Below are 10,965 nucleotides of genomic sequence, written 5' to 3' on the forward strand. Positions count from 1 at the left end.
ATAATGTTGTAGAACATGAGTTTTGTGTCTGTGGTGTCCCTTCCCTGTAGCATAGTAAGTATTTCAACATTTCAATTGTGTCAGAAAAATCTTTGTCATTTTGGGATCAACATGATATCTTGTCATGTATCGTTTTAAAGTGTATAGTAATTATCAAGCGAAGCATATTTCATAACCTATTAATCTGCCTGAATCTTGTTTTTCACAATTCTGCATGCTACGATTTACAGTTGGGCAACCCTTTCTATCTCATCCACGGGCCAAACTAGATCTATGTAGTGAAAAAGTAGATTGGTGATCTGCTAATACAATGTCAACTTACCTGTCTGTATATACACAAACAGATACTCTGTCAATAAGGTATCCCGTACATATTCCTGTGAAGACCATCTCTATCAAGAAGTGAATGATGACATGACCTATATGATATGAGGTACTAAACGTACAAAGCTCTGATATTCAGTTGAGCTCAGAAGATGTGGGGAAATTTAAGACATATATTGGTTTCTGTGATAAATTAATATATTACAAACTGTCTAGATATGTGTATATTATGTTTAAGGAAAACATCAAAGGAGATACTTTATAAGATACCACGGATTAATGAAGTAATGCATAAGATTTTCTGTTAAAGTCTTAGCTGTCGCTTTTTAGGTCATCTGACCCGAAGGGTCAGGATGACCTATAGCCATCGTGCTTCGTCCGTCGTCGTCCGTTGTGCTTCGTCCGCCGTGCGCCGTGCGCCGTCCGTAAGCTTTTCATATTTCAATCTTCTTCTCAAGTTCCACGTGTGGGATTAAGCTGAAACTTGCCAGAAATGATCCTGAGATGGTCCTGACTAAGTGTTGTCATTTTTCGGGTCGGTCCGAAATCCAAGATGGCCGCCATAGCCGCCATTTTGAAAACACATTTTAAACTTCTTCTCACGTTCCACTAGTGCTATTGAGCTGAAACTTGCCTGAAATGATCCTGATATGATCCCGACCAAGTGTTGTTATTTTTCGGATCGGTTTGAAATCCAAGATGGCCGCCATAGCCGCCATCTTGAAAAACACATTTTAAACTTCTTCTCAAGTTCCACCAGTGCTATTGAGCTGAAACTTGCCTGAAATGATCCTGATATGATCCCGACCAAGTGTTGTTATTTTTCGGGTCGGTCCGAAATGCAAGATGGCCGCCATAGCCGCCATCTTGAAAAACACATTTTACACTTCTTCTCAAGTTCCACCAGTGCTATTGAGCTGAAACTTGCCTGAAATGATTCTGATATGATCCCAACCAAGTGTTGTTATTTTTCGGGCCGATCCGATATCCAAGATGGCCGCCATAGCCACCATCTTGAAAAAACACATTTTAAACTTCTTCTCAAGTTTCACCAGTGCTATTGAGCTGAAACTTACCAGAAATGATCCTGAGATGGTCCTTACCAAGTGTTGTTATTTATCGGGTTGGCCAGAAATCCAAGATGACCGCCATGGCCGTCATCTTGAAAAACACATTTTAAACTTCTTCTCCAGTTCCACTGGTGCCATTGAGCTGGAAATTGTTGAGAATGTTAAGGAGGAGGGCCAACAAAGTGTTGTTATTTTTCGGCCTCGTAAGATCATTGACTTGGCAGCCATGGCGGCCATTTTGTAACATGATTGCGCAATCATGGTTTTCCTGAACAACACCTATTTCAATCTTCTTCTCAATTTCCACCGGTGGGATTCAGCTCTAACTTACCAGAAATGATCCTGATGTGGTCCAGACCAAGTGTTGTTATTTATTGGGTCGGTCAGAAATCCAAGATGGCCACCATGGCCAACAGTGCCACTATATACTTGCTACAGAGAATACATACTACAATAATATAAGGGTTTTAATTTAGAGTCAGATGACCGTTTAGGCCCCTGGGCCTCTTGTTATGATACTAAAGTGTGTGTGCAACCGGAAGGAAGTCGCGAAAGATAAATGCTAGTTATTGGAAAACGCCACCATACATCACAGAAGTCAGACAAGACTTATATTGATGTCATCGAGTGATTGTAAATGGTATCCAGCATTGTGGTCGCATATGTTTATAGTCTATTCTAAATCTCTAACACAGATTAAATAAACAAAATGAAAGTGTGTAGACCTATTACAGATTAAATAAACAAAATGAAAGTGTGTAGACCTATTACATATTAAATAAACAAAATGAAAGTGTGTAGACCTATTACATATTAAATAAATAAAATGAATGTGTGTAGACCTATTACACATTAAATAAACAAAATGAATGTGTGTAGACCTATCACAGATTAAATAAATAAAATGAATGTGTGTAGACCTATCACAGATTAAATAAACAAAATGAATGTGTGTAGACCTATCACAGATTAAATAAACAAAATGAATGTGTGTAGACCTATCACAGATTAAATAAACAAAATGAATGTGTGTAGACCTATTACAGATTAAATAAACAAAATGAATGTGTGTAGACCTATAACAGATTAAATAAACAAAATTAATGTGTGTAGACCTATCACAGATTAAATAAACAAAATGAATGTGTGTAGACCTATCACAGATTAAATAAACAAAATGAATGTGTGTAGACCTATTACAGATTAAATAAACAAAATGAATGTGTGTAGACCTATAACAGATTAAATAAACAAAATGAATGTGTGTAGACCTATTAGTGCTATTACATATTAAATAAACAAAATGAAAGTGTGTAGACCTATTACATATTAAATAAACAAAACGAATGTGTGTAGACCTATTACAGATTAAATAAACAAAATGAATGTGTGTAGACCTATTACATATTAAATAAACAAAATGAATGTGTGTAGACCTATTACAGATTAAATAAACAAAATGAATGTGTGTAGACCTATAACAGATTAAATAAACAAAATGAATGTGTGTAGACCTATTACAGATTAAATAAACAAAATGAATGTGTGTAGACCTATAACAGATTAAATAAACAAAATAACGTGTGTAGACCTATTAACGATTAAATAAACAAAATGAATGTGTGTAGACCTATTACAGATTAAATAAACAAAATAACGTGTGTAGACCTATTAACGATTAAATAAACAAAATGAATGTGTGTAGACCTATTACAGATTAAATAAACAAAATAACGTGTGTAGACCTATTAACGATTAAATAAACAAAATGAATGTATGTAGACCTATTACAGATTAAATAAACAAAATAACGTGTGTAGACCTATTAACGATTAAATAAACAAAATGAATGTGTGTAGACCTATTAACGATTAAATAAACAAAATGAATGTGTGTAGACCTATTACAGATTAAATAAACAAAAAAACGTGTGTAGACCTATTAACGATTAAATAAACAAAATGAATGTGTGTAGACCTATTACAGATTAAATAAACAAAATAACGTGTGTAGACCTATTAACGATTAAATAAACAAAATGAATGTGTGTAGACCTATTACAGATTAAATAAACAAAATAACGTGTATAGACCTATTAACGATTAAATAAACAAAATGAATGTGTGTAGACCTATTACAGATTAAATAAACAAAATAACGTGTATAGACCTATTAACGATTAAATAAACAAAATGAATGTGTGTAGACCTATTACAGATTAAAACAAATGTGGAGTCATCTAAAATCTACGAAATGGACATATCGACACCCCTGATCCATATTGATGGCAATCTATCAACTTATCTAAATTGAATTTAGAAAGTTCATAGCGACATAAAACTAATGCTTATTTTCAAAATGAATCAGCTGATACAGATTAATTAGATAATATTCTAGAACTGTTATATAAAGATAATTATAAAATCTCCTGTAGTACGGATTTTCTTTGATAATATCTTTAAACTGTTGGAAGCTTCAATGGCCACTTGGTGTGTAGCATTATATACATTGTATGTATGTTCACAATAAGATATTAAGGTCTACCTTATTGATTTCAATACAGCTATGCAATTGTTTAGAGAATGCAATAGATATTTGAGATGGATATTCTTAAATTGGTACAAACATAATTACATTGTAAGGTACAATAACACAGTTACGTTAAATCAAAGGAAGTGTATAACGAGGGTATAGCATACTATGATAGTAGCTATCAAATGCCACTAATTCACCTGTCTTTGAAACTAATTTCATCGGTATAAATTGAATGAACTTATATTTTTATAGTTATATGATGAAACTTTTTTCCAATAAATGAAAGCGTATTATCTTTAAAAGTCAGTGATTTTATACATAAATTGACGTTTAAAACTCAAAATAGGAAAATCTGTGTGTTGGCCGCTCTTAGTGGGATTAAACTATCGCAGTTACCGCCCTTAGCTTGTTGTTCGTTCAAAGTGACTTCATGACTATGGGTTTCATAAGCCGTTTCCTATTGTTTTGGTGCCCCTACCCCCTACCCTCTTTCACTCCCAACTTTGCTACAATATTTGTCCTTGTTTATTTTGTAAGTACATTTTATCTTAAATTGCAACGTGTTTTGTCGGTATCCCATGAATGGATGGAATCCTGGCATGGGTGATGGATCACGTAGACTCTCAAAAGTTATACATGTTGGAAAACACAGTTAATACACATACACTATTGTATAGTATAACAAATCTTAACAATATTTAAATGTTGTGCTTATCTTCAAATCATATATCATATTGATTTGAACATTTTATGTTTCATACAAATTTCAAAATCATAATATACTATACTTTTTATATATAGTCATTACTACCTTCAAATAACTAATACAGACTATGCCTGTTGTTCAATCATTTGAAATGTTGGGTACTGTATTGGAACCAAAGGAATTAAATGGTTGTTATCCGATGTTATTCATACATGAGCATTTTTGATTTACCGGGGTATCTTTATGAAAAATGCAGTTTCCGGGGTTCGTGGTCCAGTTTTTAATTTATTTAATAAATTTATTTATATGAATACCGGTGTTTCAAATTTTTTTTTTTTTAAGGCTTAAAATGTGTTGATTCTCCTGCGATTTAGGTTCATCTCTGTTAATGCATATCACCTCTAGAACGTTTCTATTGGGTTTTACAGGGACATATTCATGTTACAGTTATATATCACCTCTAGAAGGTTTCTATTGGGTTTTACTGGGACATGTTCCAGTTATATATCACCTCTAGAAGGTTTCTATTGGGTTTTACTGGGACATGTCACCTCTAGAAGGTTTCTATTGGGTTTTACTGGGACATGTTCCAGTTATATATCACCTCTAGAAGGTTTATATTGGGTTTTACTGGGACATGTCACCTCTAGAAGGTTTCTATTGGGTTTTACTGGGACATATTCCAGTTATATATCACCAATATCGTAAGTCTATGTCTGATTGGTATACACGGATTCTAGGATATGTTTATATTTCCTTCATGATTTGAATAAAGTATAAAGAGTACATACTACATGAGTAGTAACATGTATTAGCTGCAAAGTACTGTTGTTTCTGCAACATGCATTTCACCTATATAGCAATCTGTTTGAGAAATATAAAAAAAAAAAAACCCCACATAAATCTGATAATATAAAAGCATTTCAACGAAACACCAAGAAGACAGGATACGTTGTTTCCCCCTGTATTTTTCGCTATATGGACTTCCCTTTATCGTCATTGGCATAATACAACTCCATTTAAAACTGATTTCTTCATCCATAACGCTCATTAATCCTTTTTAAAACGATTCCTCGAAAATAGATAAATTGTAAGAAATCATTCGTTTTGGAGATCAACCGATGTAAATTCAATCTATATTAACACATACCTATCAGAAAACCAGTATGACTCCGCAGGGGGTAATAACACAGTATTATGAACTCTCAACCATCCCTTACATACCTTAACAAAGAGGGGGGCCTTTTGACAGCCATAAACCTATGGTCAATGAGATTTTAATCTCAGGTTACGATGATTCGACCCGGGGATTTGGTACTTACCTCGATTGTGTTTTGTTCCAACGCAAACACTCTATTACGTTTTCTAACCACTTAATACATGTACCGCTACGGCAGGTGCTTCTGACCGTAACACAATACAGCACCACTGGAAATAAAATCTTGTTTAGAAAACCTATAATATACACCCATAAAAAATGTTATGTCCTTAAAACGGAACAGATAAAGTTCTTCATGAATGCTGTAAAATTCAATATGTTTTTATATACAATGTCCCTTTCTGTACCTTATCTGCTCATATTTAATTGTCACTCACCTTGAGAAACGTAAGTGTTATCGGACAAAGCAGGTTTTGCAGGTAAGGAGATGAGTTATGGTGATGCTTTGTGTTAATATAGGTGTTAACGTATACTATCGTATTACTTGCATAGAATCCGTCATATAAAGATGGAAAATGATTTGGATGATAACCACATAAAGCAGCTACAATTTTGAAAAGGAATTAGTTATATTAAAAAAACCATCATACAGTAGAAAGTCTCAGCTTGATTATATCCACTTCAGCTGAAGGCATCGTTAAAGCTTAATCAAACTTAATAAATGACCACCAAATTGTAACTATCAAAGGAAGTAAGCATTTATAACGCACTAGACTGCAGGTTATATCATTAAATGTTTTGTGAATTAATCGTGAATTATCGAGGTGGACACAAAACCACAAGTACGTAGAGTGCCGGTCTGAATCTGAACATTTGTTGGCGGTTTCCCTGTTTTAGCGATACAATCTATAGTATTAGTGTCTACCTTAAAGGGTAAAACAGGTAATATCAAACCACGGTAATCTAACATGTTTTAAATGTCGGAAACAACATATTGTTTTCGGTCTGAATGGCTGAAATATCAAGAACAAAATATCGGTATTGTTATATTGTCTGAACACCTCCATTTTGTACTAATACTTTGACACAGTATTGTAGTTCTGTCTGAAAACTTCCATGCTGTACTTTAAAGTATTTTTACACGGACTCTTTAACCCATGCCGTAACCCGTCCTTTTGTATACTAAACGCGACATGTTCGATACACTGTCTATAAGGTATACATGTTCCCCTTTTCTCACCAGTGAAGGCTTTGTTTTATGTCCATACAGATTGAATCCGACCGTTCAACTTGTAAGGTATGCAAGCAATGTCTTAGGTCTTCTGACTATAAGAACAATAGAATACATGTTTTCTCGTGGTATGGTGTTAGCCAGTTTGTGAGAATGCTACCATGGTTACCTAACAGGTGTAACATTTGTACTTTACAATACGTAGATAATGTATCGGCAAATTTATCACGTAACAAGTGTTGTATACTGCCTGTAACGTATTTATCACGTTACAAGTGTTGTATACTGCCTGTAACGTATTTATCACGTTACTAGTGTTTTATACTGCCTGTAACGTATTTATCACGTTACTAGTGTTTTATACTGCCTGTAACGTATTTATCACGTTACAAGTGTTGTATACTGCCTGTAACGTATTTATCACGTTACTAGTGTTTTATACTGCCTGTAACGTATTTATCACGTTATTAGTGTTTATACTGCCTGTCATGTATTTATCACGTTACAAGTGTTGTATACTGCCTGTAACGTATTTATCACGTTACAAGTGTTGTATACTGCCTGTAACGTATTTATCACGTTACAAGTGTTGTATACTGCCTGTAACGTATTTATCACGTTACTAGTGTTTTATACTGCCTGTAACGTATTTATCACGTTACAAGTGTTGTATACTGTCTGTAACGTATTTATCACGTTACTAGTGTTTTATACTGCCTGTAACGTATTTATCACATTACTAGTGTTTATACTGCCTGTAACGTATTTATCACGTTACTAGTGTTGTATACTGCCTGTAACGTATTTATCACGTTACAAGTGTTGTATACTGCCTGTAACGTATTTATCACGTTACTAGTGTTTCATACTGCCTGTAACGTATTTATCACGTTACTCGTGTTTTATACTGCCTGTAACGTATTTATCACATTACAAGTGTTTTATACTGCCTGTAACGTATTTATCACGTTACTAGTGTTTTATACTGCCTGTAACGTATTTATCACGTTACAAGTGTTTTATACTGCCTGTAACGTATTTATCACGTTACTAGTGTTTTATACTGCCTGTAACGTATTTATCACGTTACTAGTGTTTTATACTGTCTGTAACGTATTTATCACGTTACTCGTGTTTTATACTGCCTGTAACGTATTTATCACATTACAAGTGTTTTATACTGCCTGTAACGTATTTATCACGTTACAAGTGTTTTATACTGCCTGTAACGTATTTATCACGTTACTAGTGTTTTATACTGCCTGTAACGTATTTATCACGTTACTCGTGTTTTATACTGCCTGTAACGTATTTATCACGTTACAAGTGTTTTATACTGCCTGTAACGTATTTATCACGTTACTAGTGTTTTATACTGCCTGTAACGTATTTATCACGTTACAAGTGTTTTATACTGCCTGTAACGTATTTATCACGTTACTCGTGTTTTATACTGCCTGTCATGTATTTATCACGTTACAAGTGTTTTATACTGCCTGTAACGTATTTATCACGTTACAAGTGTTGTATACTGCCTGTAACGTATTTATCACGTTACTAGTGTTTTATACTGCCTGTAACGTATTTATCACGTTACTAGTGTTTTATACTGCCTGTAACGTATTTATCACGTTACAAGTGTTGTATACTGCCTGTAACGTATTTATCACGTTACTAGTGTTTTATACTGCCTGTAACGTATTTATCACGTTATTAGTGTTTATACTGCCTGTCATGTATTTATCACGTTACAAGTGTTGTATACTGCCTGTAACGTATTTATCACGTTACAAGTGTTGTATACTGCCTGTAACGTATTTATCACGTTACAAGTGTTGTATACTGCCTGTAACGTATTTATCACGTTACTAGTGTTTTATACTGCCTGTAACGTATTTATCACGTTACAAGTGTTGTATACTGTCTGTAACGTATTTATCACGTTACTAGTGTTTTATACTGCCTGTAACGTATTTATCACATTACTAGTGTTTATACTGCCTGTAACGTATTTATCACGTTACTAGTGTTGTATACTGCCTGTAACGTATTTATCACGTTACAAGTGTTGTATACTGCCTGTAACGTATTTATCACGTTACTAGTGTTTCATACTGCCTGTAACGTATTTATCACGTTACTCGTGTTTTATACTGCCTGTAACGTATTTATCACATTACAAGTGTTTTATACTGCCTGTAACGTATTTATCACGTTACTAGTGTTTTATACTGCCTGTAACGTATTTATCACGTTACAAGTGTTTTATACTGCCTGTAACGTATTTATCACGTTACTAGTGTTATATACTGCCTGTAACGTATTTATCACGTTACTAGTGTTTTATACTGTCTGTAACGTATTTATCACGTTACTCGTGTTTTATACTGCCTGTAACGTATTTATCACATTACAAGTGTTTTATACTGCCTGTAACGTATTTATCACGTTACTCGTGTTTTATACTGCCTGTAACGTATTTATCACGTTACTAGTGTTTTATACTGCCTGTAACGTATTTATCACGTTACTAGTGTTTTATACTGCCTGTAACGTATTTATCACGTTACAAGTGTTTTATACTGTCTGTAACGTATTTATCACGTTACAAGTGTTTTATACTGCCTGTAACGTATTTATCACGTTACAAGTGTTTTATACTGCCTGTAACGTATTTATCACGTTACAAGTGTTTTATACTGCCTGTAACGTATTTATCACGTTACAAGTGTTTTATACTGCCTGTAACGTATTTATCACGTTACTAGTGTTTTATACTGCCTGTAACGTATTTATCACGTTACTCGTGTTTTATACTGCCTGTCATGTATTTATCACGTTACAAGTGTTTTATACTGCCTGTAACGTATTTATCACGTTACAAGTGTTTTATACTGTCTGTAACGTATTTATCACGTTACAAGTGTTTTATACTGTCTGTAACGTATTTATCACGTTCCAAGTGTTTTATACTGCCTGTAACGTATTTATCACGTTCCAAGTGTTTTATACTGCCTGTAACGTATTTATCACGTTACTCGTGTTTTATACTGCCTGTAACGTATTTATCACGTTACAAGTGTTGTATACTGCCTGTAACGTATTTATCACGTTACAAGTGTTTTATACTGCCTGTAATGTATTTATCACGTTACAAGTGTTTTATACTGTCTGTAACGTATTTATCACGTTCCAAGTGTTTTATACTGCCTGTAACGTATTTATCACGTTCCAAGTGTTTTATACTGCCTGTAACGTATTTATCACGTTACTCGTGTTTTATACTGCCTGTAACGTATTTATCACGTTACAAGTGTTGTATACTGCCTGTAACGTATTTATCACGTTACAAGTGTTTTATACTGCCTGTAACGTATTTATCACGTTACAAGTGTTTTATACTGCCTGTAACGTATTTATCACGTTACTAGTGTTTTATACTGCCTGTAACGTTTTTATCACGTTACTAGTGTTTTATACTGCCTGTAACGTATTTATCACGTTACAAGTGTTTTATACTGCCTGTAACGTATTTATCACGTTACAAGTGTTTTATACTGCCTGTAACGTATTTATCACGTTACCAGTGTTGATACTGCCTGTAACGTATTTATCACGTAACAAGTGTTGTATACTGCCTGTAACGTATTTATCACGTTACAAGTGTTGTATACTGCCTGTAACGTATTTATCACGTTACCAGTGTTTTATACTGCCTGTAACGTATTTATCACGTTACAAGTGTTTTATACTGCCTGTAACGTATTTATCACGTTACTCGTGTTTTATACTGCCTGTAACGTATTTATCACGTTACAAGTGTTGTATACTGCCTGTAACGTATTTATCACGTTACTAGTGTTTTATACTGCCTGTAACGTATTTATCACGTTACAAGTGTTTTATACTGCCTGTAACGTATTTATCACGTTACAAGTGT

This window comes from Pecten maximus, chromosome 2 (assembly GCF_902652985.1).
Source record: "Pecten maximus chromosome 2, xPecMax1.1, whole genome shotgun sequence".
NCBI classification, from domain to species: domain Eukaryota; kingdom Metazoa; phylum Mollusca; class Bivalvia; order Pectinida; family Pectinidae; genus Pecten; species Pecten maximus.